The sequence below is a fragment of the Nerophis ophidion genome, linkage group LG09 (genome assembly GCF_033978795.1).
Source record: "Nerophis ophidion isolate RoL-2023_Sa linkage group LG09, RoL_Noph_v1.0, whole genome shotgun sequence".
Taxonomy (NCBI): domain Eukaryota; kingdom Metazoa; phylum Chordata; class Actinopteri; order Syngnathiformes; family Syngnathidae; genus Nerophis; species Nerophis ophidion.
In genome coordinates this window covers 26,514,507-26,528,431 of record NC_084619.1, presented here as the reverse complement: position 1 = coordinate 26,528,431, position 13,925 = coordinate 26,514,507, and positions in this window count along the sequence as shown.

Genomic DNA, 13,925 nt, shown 5'->3' with positions numbered 1-13,925 from the left:
TTTTGGGAGAACATCTGCGCCGTAACACAACAGAACAAATACCAAGAATTCAATGCAGCCCTAACTCTTCCGGGCTACAATAGGGGGTGGGGTTGGTGGGGGTATATTGTAGCCCGGAAGAGTTAGAGCTGCATGGGATTCTGGGTATTTGTTCTGTTGTGTTTATGTTGTGTTACGGTGCGGATGTTCTACCAAAATGTGTTCGTCATTCTTGTTTGGTGTGGCTTCACAGTATGGCACATATTTGTAACAATGTTAAAGTTGTTTATACGGCCACCCTCACTGACCTGTGTGGCTGTTGATCAAATATGTCTTGCAGTCGCTTACTGCGTCTATAGAAGCCAAACACAATGTGGCTGGGCTGGCACGCTATTTGTACAGGTTGTAGAGGATGCTAAAGGCAGTGCCTCCACGGTGCCCCCTTAATATTGTTGTTAGGGTGATTTTTGGGAGATTGATTTACCCCTGGAGGGGCACTGAAAATTGGGAGTCTCGCAGAAAAATTTAGGGTATACAAGTATGACGCTGTAAAGCGGCATTCATATAAAACTCGCGGGCCGCACTAACATAAAATGTTCATATTAAGATGCGGGCCGCAAAATTACGTCTCGCGGCACGCAATTTGTTTGAGACCCCTGCTTTATTTATTGAGTCAAAAATATTAAAGCTCGATGATTTGGTAAAATTGCAAACAGCTAAAATGATGTACAAAGCAAACTATAACCTGCTACCAAAGAATGTACAACAATTCTTCTTAACTAAAGAGGAGAAATATAGAGGAAAATCTAATTTAAAACATGTGTATGCACGTACAACACTTAAAACCTTTAGCATATCAATATGTGGAATTAAATTATGGAATGGATTAAGTAAAGAAGTTAAACATTGAACTGATATGATCCAGTTTAAGAGGATGTTCAAATTAATAGTGCTTACAAAGTACAAAGAAGAAGAAACACTTTCAACCTTATTGGTAATAAGATATTCTTCATCTCAGTATGTTATTAATGACTGAATTAATTAATTACGTATTACAAAACTTCACGGATGTCATTTTTTTATAAAAGAGGTCAGTGGATGAATGTATATAATTGTAGACGCTCTAATGTGGGAAAGGGGTAGGATTAAGTAAGCTTTGCTTCTTCCTACTCCTTTTCGGACGTGATGTGATGTGAAATGATGTGGGATTGTTTGATGTATTATGTTGTAAGTGTATTCACGCTCATGTTCGAAATAAACTAAGAAAGAAAGAAGAAATACCATAATTTATGTCCCCACATGACCATTGGTGGAGAAATACTATACAGAAACACATTTACGCCCTACTGTGCTAAATTATAAATAAATGATAAATGGGTTGTACTTGTATAGCGCTTTTCTACCTTCAAGGTACTCAAAGCGCTTTGACACTACTTCCACATTTACCCATTCACACACACATTCACACACTGATGGAGGGAGCTGCCATGCAAGGCGCCAACCAGCACCCATCAGGAGCAAGGGTGAAGTGTCTTGCTCGGGACACAACGGACGTGACGAGGTTGGTACTAGGTGGGATTTGAACCAGAGACCCTCGGGTTGCGCACGGCCACTCTTCCACTGCGCCACGCCGTCCCTTTGGCCCTAAAAATTGGCCCTTGTGTGTGAATGTGAGTGTGAATGTTGTCTGTCTACCTGTGTTGGCCCTGCGATGAGGTGGCTACTTGTCCAGGGTGTACGCCGCCTTTCACCGGAATGCAGATGAGATAGGCTCCCAGCCCCCTCTGCCACCCCAAAAGGTACAAGCATTAGAAAATGGATGGATGGATAGATGGGCATTGAATCCCCACCAACAGTGTACAAAACAGGTTATTTTCTGGCGCATTTAAAAATCAATAAACTTGCATCAGCAATTAAAACATATCTTATGTGGTACTGTCAAAATTAAAATTGCATAAAACATTTTAAACGTGAAAAAATTCAGAACTAAAATATTGGAACTCACAATTTGTAGAACCCATTCGACGCCGCATAGCCCCTCATAGTTGGTTGATTTGAGTGGAAATGGCCGGCATTTCCACGTTTCATCGCCAATCTTGTCTAACAAGATGTAGTTTCTCTTAAGTATCCTTCTTGAAAATGGCCTTGCAAATATATATCTTCCACCTAATCAACATGTTGCTCTCCTGTGAGTACCGGCGAGTTTTCTGTGGTTTTCTATGGCTCATATGGCTCCTGTGCCACTTCCTGTTTTCGAAACTTGTGACTTGGGAGTCCCAAGTGAATAGTCAATCACAGCGTAAGGCCAGCTCGAAGACCTTACTGACAACAACTCGTGATTTGATTGGTTGTCGGAACTGTCTATCACCTGTATGCGTCCGTTCAATGACAGTGCACAGATGCCTGCATTGTTGATTCTGAAGGCCCGGGGCAGATTTCGTACAACTTGGGTAAGGGTGGCGGCACCTCCTTGCTTTAAAACGCTGCACAGAGTTAAATATCATACATAAATGTTTACACATGCATTTATGTATTGCAAATTAAACGGACATAGATTTTTTTGTCTTGTTTTAAATTCTCACTTCAAGTGCGACTTGCTTTCTCCTCAACAATATAGCGACTATGACGTGCCAGAGAGCCATTAAACACGGTTAGACGTATTTTGTACTCAAAACAGTATTATGTGTTTTAACCCATCTTCTTCTTGCATCTGTGCAGTATTTAAGAACATTTACAACTCCAGAACATTCACTTACCGTACATTTTACGTCAGAAATGCGGCCCGTGGGCGCTGAATTTTTGTGAGGGCTGCAGATTTTTGGCTAAAATATCCCACAATGCGTTGCCGGAGGCCATATTGGTATGCTTGTTTTCACCGAGAGTCATTGTTTACGATGGCACGGGTATGCTACCGGAGCCTGAGCCCAGGACTATAGCCCAGGTTAAGGATCCGGTATGGAGCGTTGTCAGTGCTGGTACACAACCGACAAATGTTCTTATGTTTTTTATGTGTCATTATGAATTTGCACTAAATGAGTTTGCTTACGGGCAGCACGGTGCAAAGGGGTTAGTGCGTCCGCCTCACAATACGAAGGTCCTGGGTTTAATCCTGCACTCAGGAGCTTTCTGTGTGGAGTTTGCATGTTCTCCCCGTGACTGCGTGGGTTCCCTCTGGGTACTCCGGCTTCCTCCCTCCTCCAAAGACATGCACCTGGGTATAGGTTGATTGACAACACTAAATTGGCCCTAGTGTGTGAATGTAAGTGTGAATGTTGTCTGTTTATCTGTGTTGGCCCTGCGATGCGGTGGCGACTTGTCCAGGGTGTACCCCGCCCTCCGCTCGATTGTAGCTGAGATAGGCTCCAGCACCCCCCGCGACCTCAAAAGGAATAAGCTGTAGAAAATGGATGGATGGATGGAGTTTGCTTGCAATTTTGTTGTACAATGTACAATGACAATAAAGATCTTTTCCATTCTATTCAGTGTAAAATAACATTGCACCACCTTTGGTACGATGGAGAAATACTCTGAGTCACTAGATAATAAGTCCCTTAGTTGTTATAAGGAGAAAACAGATGCTAATAAGTCCCTTAGTTATCATAAGGAGAAAACAGACGCAATTTTATGTGAGGATCCTTACCGGATCGACAAGTCTGAGTGAAGCAGAAATCATAACATATTCCATGGTGTTTCATACGCGGACTTGGTATGAAACATCAGTGGAAAATAACATTTACAAATTATAACAGTGTAGAAAACAACAACCGGTTTGTTTGTGAATGAGTTTTTGATGGTTATCTTTACCTGAATAAACCCAGTGGATATTGTGTTGCCAAGGCTAGAGTCATGCCCTCTTAGAAATGATTGGATCCAAGTTTGACACCCTGGATAATCCCGGTTAACCAGTCTCTGTAAAGCAGGATTAGGACAATGTTCTTCTCATGTCGCTTTACTTTTGTTTTATGTGAAGGCCACAGTCCGGATGAGAGAAGTGAGTACAGTATTCATTATCAATACCACTACTATCAAGGTTATTCGACCAAGCACACCAAGTTAATGCAAAGTGGGGCCTTCTTTTTTTTTGGATTAATTTCTGCTTACAAATGTTCTTGATTACCTTAAATGAAATCATCCGAGTAAACCCAAAGTTGCACGTCACATTTGATCGATTGATTGAAGCAATCCATGCTCGCATTCACGCTTCTGTTCAGATGCTTTCGTCGGTGAAGAAATAGGCTTAGGAACTCGATAAAAGCTATTGACAAACGCACAAGTTGTCGGCATTATCAGTATCACTTGATGAATGGTCAACAACGAGTGTGTTTACAAACAAAGCCTACCAATATGGCCAGTGGCAATGTATTGTGGAAATACAGAACAATCTGATTAATAAATCATTATTAATGGGATATGTTATTAGTAGTGCTGTCAAATGAGTAATTTGTTAATTAGATTAGTCACGCTTTTGAATATGGACTAATCATTATTAATCACAAGTATTTCTTGTTCTATTGCTGGCTTGCATAATTTCAATTAAATTAAAAAACACCCCAATATTTGGACAGAAATGCAATTTTAGAATACATTGGAACAGGGGTCCCCAAACTACAGCCTGTGAGCCGAATACAGCCCGCCAGTGTCCATAATCCGGCCAGCGGAAAGTCCCAAATTTATTTGAAAAAAAAAAAAAAAATTGTATTATCATTTTTTTTAAACTGTCGTTTATAATACATTTTCTACTGCTTGTTACTCTCGATGTCTCGTAGCCACTCAGGCAAATGATATTGTCTAAAAATGCATTTTCCCATCGAAAATGGGACATCATGCTCATGCCGCAGTGTCGGGCGAGTGCGTGCTCTTTCAGTCAATTAGTGCGCAAAAAATATGCAGACCGGCCCCCAGCCAAATTTTTTTAACCCAATGCAGCCCCCGAGTCAAAAAGTTTGGAGACACCTGCATTAGAAGGTAAACAAGCATGTGCAGTCAAACATTGACTTGATTAATCTGTGTATATACATGACTAATCCAATATTTTTGTGATTAATTGCATTAGTTATCTTATTTTTGACACTGATAGTTATTACATAATAAATTATTATCCTTTGTCACCTATAAGAAAAATCTAACATTGATGTTTTGTTCAGCTAGCAGTAACTTAGCATATGTTAACATACATTGATTTACTTTTAGCATCTTTAAATGGAGAAAATGTATCAAAGTGGTCCCCGCATATTTCATTTTGTCGGAATGTGGCCAGAGGTGGAAAAAAGTTAAGACACCCCTAAGTCTAAGCCATAAAATAAGCCATACAATTTAATGTACAGTATTAAAATACTGAAGCATGCAAGCACAAATTTTAATAAAAACAGACAAATTTTATTTGAAAATTTGTTTTTTTGTCAAATGTTATTTTTTAATGAGATTAATCAAACTTGAGTATGGAATGGATTAATCATAAAAAAAATCAAAGGATATTACTCACTTGCATAGTTTAAATACATTTAAAGAGCCCAATATATGGACACAAATGCAATTGCATTGTCAGAATGTCATACAGGATCATTTTTAACAGTGTTACATGAATGCACTTCATCTATTTGCTCAAAACTTGGTAACAGTTCTATCTAAATTCCCGTAAGGGTCTATTTTGAAGTGAAATTTGCCAGTAAGCACACCAGTCAGATTTTCCTCATTCATTTTTGCTCTAACATGCATTGACCTGATCACTGACCGTATAACAACACACACCTTTCAGGTAACCACCCGCTGTTAAGGTATTGGAGTGTGTACAGTCAAAATAAATTGCATGTTTAATCTGCATGTATAGATGATCAATGCAATATATTTCATGATTAATCTCATGAGTTAACTCATTATTTTTGACGGCCCTACTATGTAAATATTATTATATGTGTACTTTCTGTATTCACTGACCTTATAGGAACATATGCTGCCTTTCAGGTAACCATTTGTTAAAGGATCATTTACTCTCAGATGGGAGAGTAAAGAAATAAACATAGATGGTGAAATATTAATCCACCTACGATTTGCTGATTAAATCATCCTAATTGCTGAAGATGGTCACAAGCTTGAGGAAATGCTCAATGAATTTATCATTGAGAGCAACAAAGTCGGCCTGAAGATAAACATGATGAAGATCAAAGTAATGTTCAATCCATTCTGTAGAGAACACAAAATTATGTTAGATAGCACTGAAATTGAGAACGTGGACCACTATATATATATCTAGGACAGCAATTTAGAATGAATTACAAACTATTGGATGAGGTCAAAATAAGGACAATAGCTGCTTGGAGTGCACTTGGCAACCTCAATGATATCATGAGCAGCAACATACCTATCTGCCTCAAGAGAAAGGTTCTCAATCAATGTGTACTACCAGCAATGACATATGGTTCTGAAACCTGGGTGATAACAAAGAAAATGGAGCAGAAACTGAAAACTACTCAACATAGTATAGATGGCATCTTGCTAGAACTATCCACATGGAGTAGGAAGACACTGCAATGGATCAGAAACCTGACTGAAGTCGCAGACATTATGCTATCAGTCCGAAGCAACAAATGGAAGTGGGCTGGACACCTTGCAAGAACATCCGATAATAGAAGGACCAATGGTGTTACAAAATGGAGACCATGATTAGGTACAAGACATAGGGGCAGGCAGAAGCTGAGATGCAGTGATGAGCTCACAAAATTTATAGGTATTAAATGTGAGGTGAATTATATTTATATTTTATATACAGCACTTTTTTTCTCCAGTGACTCAAAGCACTTTTACATATTGAAACCCAATATCTAAGTTACATTTAAACCAGTGTTGGTGGCACTTGGAGCAGGTGGGAAGCGGGGAATTGAACCTGGAACCCTCAAGTTGCTGGCATGGCCACTCTACCAACCGAGCTATACCGAGCTATAAAATGATGTAATGACTGGCAACAGCACAGGACAGACATATCTGGCATCAACATGTGGACGCATTTGTGTTGCAGTGGGCTGATCATGGCTGCTGCTGATGATGATGATGGCCAAAATAAAAGATGTGATTAATCTGCATTTAAAAATAATTAATGCAATATTTTTGGGATTAATCCCATAAATTAACTTGTCATTTTTGACAGCAATAGTTTTTTTTTTTAATAAATGCAAATCTGGTGTACCCCTTAAAATGTCCTTTTGTATTATTCATGGACGTCTGAAGTAATTGTGAAAACATGTTGTAATCAGCAGGATGGTTTAGATATATATTTCTTTGCAAGGAATCCGTGTTCCACAACATGCATGCAAACCTATTTATCTCACATTTTTAGAATGATCGTTATAGTGCATCTTCCCTTCATCTAAATCTGGAATGTCCAATGTTTCCACATTCAAAAAAATACATTTTGAATTGTTTTGTGAAGGAAAGATGCTAAAATAAGTGAATCCATGCTAAGATGTCCAAACAAAACATACAGATCTTTGCTTTGTGTGATAGGTGACAGGTGGGGATTCCCACATCTGCGGCCCCTTCCGAGGTTTCTCATTGTTCCCATTGGGTTGAGTTCTTTGTTGCCCTGATGTGGGATCTGAGCTTAGGATGTCGCTGTGGTTTGTGCAACCCAATGAGACATTTGTGATTAAGGGCTATAAGTAAACTTTGATTGATTTACAATTAGCAACTTAGTGTACTATTTAATAATACATCTTAACAATGAATGAACTCCAATTCAGTTATGCCAAGGGCCAATAAAAAGGAGCTGTGGGCCAAAAATCGCCCATTTGCCGCACTTTGGACACCACTTCATCTAAATGTAGTAATGCAGTAAACTGTCACGACTTGCTGTGCTTATCTGAATGAAAGTGTTCATAATATTTCAGTGTTACATGAGAATGGTGTTTTGAGAATGCAGGTGTTGTGAAGCAAGACTCCAGTTGACTTGACTTGACATGTTGCTGAAGAGTTTTCTTTGTGAATAATCACCCGTCTCAACCTATTGAGTGAGGTGTAAAAAAAAATATCCTGTGTATCGCTGACAGGTTTGTGTTCTAATAATTTTATAGATGTAGTGTTACACATCGTTTTTATCATAATGCAGGTGAAACTCCAACATTTTAAATGACATGGAAAGGTTAGTTTATTCCAGCAATTACATTTAAAACGTAAAACTTTATATATGGCAGGCTCATAAGATTCAACTCAAGATAGTTCAAGCCTTTTGATTACATTTAGATGCTTATGTTTTACAGCTTATGAAAACCACCAATTGAAAATCTGAGGAAATGTGGGGTTTTCAAAAACTAAAAGCCATGATCTTCAATATTATAACAAATGAATGCTTGACTTAACTCACTTTGTATGTAATGAGTTTATATCATATGTTAATTGTAAAATTGAAGTTTAATTCCTGACATGGATTTTTGCACGATATTCAAAATGTTTTCTGTAGATTCACAGTACAGTACAGCAATCCATTCTTGGCATTTCAGCAACTAAACAGATTCATTGCATAGTTATCGTATTAATGAATAATTATTTTGTAATAGCAGCGCTGTGATGCCGAATGTTTGTGTGTGTGTTATTTTTGCCTTTAACCTGCACATCCAAATGCATGCAAACTCATTATGCTAAATGAATGTACTGTTTGCATTTACAGTACTCTGTTTCAATCACACGTGAGTTATTGTTTTAAATGCAGAGTTGCCATGCGGTCTCAACAATAAATACAAGCTTATATGCAAAATACAGCTTATTTGGTAGAGAAATCCATGTTGGCAAGCACAGGCATCAGACATTCCCTGTTGTCACCAGGGTTCCACACATCTAAAGAGGGATTTTTAGTCTGTTACTTGGCAACTCAATGTTTCAGCTGCCCACACATGTGCAGCACGTCTGTTGACTTAGGTGTGTTTTTTGAGTCATTGTCACGCTGTAAGCGCAATCCAAGCCAAGACTCTACGGTACAGTTCATTGGCCTCCTTGTATCCTTAGCAGAGAGACAGATTGGTTCCACTTGCGTTTTTGTTCTTGTCTGCCTCTGAACACGGGGAGTCATCATGCATATATTATGGTACATTGCTTGCAGTTGAGAGGTGTACTACTGCTAATAGTGTAATAAATAAACATGGGCAGCATATGGTACACATGCATAAAATTATTTGCGTGTATGTAATGTGGACTCTGGGATATTTATTGCTCATTATTTCAGAAATAATAACAGCAGTAAATTGCAGTGATGTAGACATGCAGAGGGACAACATCTAAAACCTCTCAATCAGCCATAAAATGTTTTGTATTGGATTTCATTACAAATTACAATGTGTAGGTGTACCTAATGAATATATTTATAAATCCATTCATATGTCTATATAATACACTTCCTACTCAAAACCCAGGAGACACATATGGGTGATGAAAATAATCGCCTTCAACCTATTATTATTATTAGACATAATTGTATGTTAGTCATATTGGTACATTTATTTATTAAATCAATGAGTGTGGTGCATTGCCACCAAGTGTTTAAAAATAGTATTTCATGCCTTCCCATGCAACATTTCTGTTATTTGCCAATAGATGGCACTATGTCTGCATTTGACAAAGCTTAAAAGATCAGGCTTCAATGTTAATTCTTCACAATATTTCATGTACTATTTGAACACGTAGTCAGATGCACACATGCTGAAAGAATAGATAGATGGATGGATAGATAATATCAAGGAAAGAGTAGAGGACATTCTGATATAAAAGAGAAATATCAGGGGATTTTCATTCTATAGTATTATCAATGTGCTAGACCGGGGATCTGCAACCTGCGGCTCTAGAGTGCCATGCGGTTCTTTAGCACCGCCCAAATGGGTCCCTGGAGCTTTTTCAAAAATGTATAAAAATAGAAAAAGATGGGGGGAGAGGGTGGATATATACTTGTTTTAATATGGTTTCTGTAGGCGCGCATCATAACATAAACCTTCCTAATTTTTAGAAATCCCTCTGTTTATATTAAACATGATTCTCTGATAAGAGTATTTGGTGAGCGCCGTTTTGTCCTCCTAATTTTGGCGGTCCTTGAACTCACCATAGTTTGTTTACATGTACAACTTTCTCCTACGCTGCCACAGGAAGACGGGCTTTATGCCACTCATTCTTTGTCTCATTTTGTCCACCAAACATTTTATACTGTGTGAATGCACAAAGGTGAACTTCCTTTATGTTATTGACCCGTGTGGAGTGCTTATCAAGCATAATTGATCAGTGCATGACTGCAGGCTAATCGATGCTAACATGCAATTTAGGCTAGCTTTATGTACGTATTGCATCATTTAATTTTTCCTATGTCCTCTGTGTATTTAATTTATATTTGCATGTCTCATGACACAATATTTGTATGTAATATTTGGCTTCATTACTTGTCCAGGGTGTACACCACCTTCCACCCGATTGTAGCCTTGATAGGCGCCAGCGCCCCCCGCGACCCCAAAAGGGAATAAGCGGTAGGAAATGGATGGATGGATGGATTGGTTTCATTTCAGATAGTTGTTTGTATGCCATGTTGTTCCAGACCAAAGCAAACGTAACCCAGCTCGTATAGATTGGTATAAATCTATTAAAAGAAGACAGCCTGCAGTTTCCTTTAACCTGGACACACACATCTATGACTTTGGCCTTTAGAGGAGTTATCTCACCCCATGAGAAGTTTTACTAATGTTTCCAATGTTGTAAAATTGTGTAGACTAAATATTAAATTTCAACATTTCTAATGTGTCAGCCTGTGACACAAAGTAATTTTGATAGTAGGCTAATATAGCTAACATAGACAATGATTTTATGTGTTGACATCCTTATATCACTTATAAAGGACTTTTATTTATTTTTTGCTGCTCCAGACAGATTGTTTCTAGTATTTTTGCTCCAATGTGGTTTTTTCAACATTTTGGCTTGCAGACCTCTGTGCTAGACAGTATTTTATTCAGGTAAGTAATTTTCTAAGAACATTATATTTAAAAATGTGCAAAGTTTGATTTGAGACCTATTGAACCTTTTACCAAACTCAGAATTTTAATTGCAGATTAAAAATATACTTGAATCAGTACCTTCAAGTCCTTGTGAAAAGCAAGGTTGTTGAAATTTTAGTTGTCATTATAGGCAAATATTGGACAAGGCTTCCACAATTTCCTTGTCAGAGGTCGTCTAGAAGTATTGTCTTTAAAAGGCACATATTGTAAAGATGCTGCATATTGGCTAATGGCGTGCCCCCAGGATGCAGAGAAGGCAGGCAAATAAGAGACAGAAGGTTGTTTAATTAGGTACCAGGCAGACGAAAAGTAACACTGGTTTATGAGGAACTCTGAAAGCAACAGAACACTTCCACATACAAAATATAATAAACCTGCACTAAAGGAGGAAACAAGGTGGGACTAAATAGAACTAATAATTATAAATGAGGAACAGGTTTGCTGTTAGGACAAGGAACACAAAGTCAAGGTGCCGTAAAACACAGACCAAACAGGGTACACTACCAAAAGTACCAAGACAGGACATAGTACCAGAACAGGAAAATAAATAAATACGAATTAGGCCCTTTTCCACTGCAGGAACTTTCCCCTTTACCCAGGTAAATAAAGTTCCCCCTGTGTTTCCACTAAAAACTACCTGGGTACATTTAGTTAATCTGGAACCAGTTCCTCCTAGCGAGGTAGGACTTTTCCGAGCGGTCAGGAGACTTTTCGGAGGCGCGCTGTGCTGTCGAACGCTTATTGGTTGAACCCACTTCTCTTTAAAACCCACAACCGCCATTGGAATATATGCACAGACTTGTTTATTTCTTATTTCTTGGGTATTTCTATTACAACAAACTTGACAATGGAGAGAAAGAAGAACGAAATGAGCTTATGAAATGCAGGAACTTCTATCCATCCATCCATTTTCTACAACTTGTCCCTCTCAGGGTCGCGGTGGTGGCTGGAGCCTATTCCAGCTGCATTCGGGCTGAAAGCGGGGTACACCCTGGAAAAGTTGCCACCTCATCTCAGATGCAGGAACTTTTGTGGGGCATCTGTGTGCTGAAGAAAGCTGATAAGTGGAACTATCTTGGAGTGTTTTTATTCAGCCATACTCATTAACTATACGGAGTTTGTTTATTAGTTTATGCAAACTTCATTTTGCTTCACGAAGCTATGAGTAGTGGACATTCCCATTGGGCAACTGTTTGTTTACTTGCATTAGTGCAGATTTGGGCGTATTTTACAAAGTGTAGAGGGAAGTTTACAAGATATCAATATTAAAATATTAAATTGGGTAGTATTGACTTGGTCTTTGGACATTGTTAAAGGGGAACATTATCACCAAACCTATGTAAGCGTCAATATATACCTTGATGTTGCAGAAAATAGACCATGTATTTTTTTAACCGATTCCCGAACTCCAAATGGGTGAATTTTGGCAAATTAAACGCCTTTCTGTTTATCGGTCTTTTAGCGATGACGTCAGAACGTGACGTCACCGAGGTAACACACCCGCCATATTAATTTTCACATTACAAACACCGAGTCTCAGCTCTGTTAATTCCGTTTTTTCGACTATTTTTTGGAACTTTGGAGACATCATGCCTGGTCTGTGTGTTGTCGGAGGGTGTAACAAAACTAACAGGGAGGGATTCAAGTTGCACCACTGGCAAGAAATCTGCCGCCAGACCCCCATTGAATGTACCAGAGTGTCTTCACATTTGACCGGCGATGCTAAGACAGACATGGCACGGAGATGTATAGATAACCTGCAGATGCATTTGCAACGATTAAGTCAACGAAATCACAAAAGTGAGTTTTGTTGATGTTGTTGACTTATGTGCTAATCAGACATATTTGGTCACGGCGTGACTGCCAGCTAATCGATGCTAACATGCTACGCTAATCGATGCTAACATGCTATTTATGCTAGCTGTATGTACATTTGAAACTAGATACCCACATTTAATGCGAAACAAACACTTACCAATCGACGGACTTAAGTTGCTCCAGTGTCACAAGATGCGAAAGTCCTGATCGTTTGGTCCGCACATTTTACCGGCGATGCTAATAAGGCAGCCATGCTATGGGCCACTTCATTAGGTACACACACGCTATGGCCGGATAGCGTCAATAGCTATTCGCTCAATAGCTTCAATTTCTTCTTCAATTTCGTTTTCGCTATCTGCCTCCATACTCCGACCATCTGTTTCAATACATGCGTAATCGGTTGAATCGCTTAAGTTGCTGAAATCCGAGTCTGAATCCGAGCTAATGTCGCTATATCTTGCTGTGGTAACCGCCATGTTGTTTGTATTGGCAGCCCTGTATGACGTCACAGGGAAATGGACAGTGGTTTCGAAGATAGCAAAAATAAGGTACTTTAAAGCTTTATTTAGGGATATTCCGGGACTGGTAACATTTTGAAAAAAACTTCAAAAAATACAACAAACCAATGGGAAGCGATTTTTATTGTTTTTAACCCTTTTGAAATTGTGATAATGTTCCCCTTTAAAAAAAAAAGCCTACTCCTGCCCCAAGTGGAGGAGTTCAAGTACCTCTGAGTTTTGTTCACAAGTGAGGGAAGAGTGGATTGTGAGATCCACAATGCAGCATCTTCAGTAATGCGGACGCGGTATCGATCCGTTGTGGCGAAGAAGGAGCTGAGCCGGAAGGCAAAGCTCTCAATTTACCGGTCGATTTACGTTCCCATCCTCACTTATTATGGCCATGAGCTTTGGGTCATGACCGAAAGGACAAGATCACCGGTACAAGCGGCCGAAATGAGTTTTCTCCGCCGGGTGGCGGGGCTCTCCCTTAGAGATAGGGTGAGAAGCTCTGCCATCCGGGAGGAACTCAAAGTAAAGCTGCTGCTCCTCCACATCGAGAGGAGCGAGATTAGGTGGTTCAGGCATCTGATCAGGATGCCACCCAAACGCCTCCCTA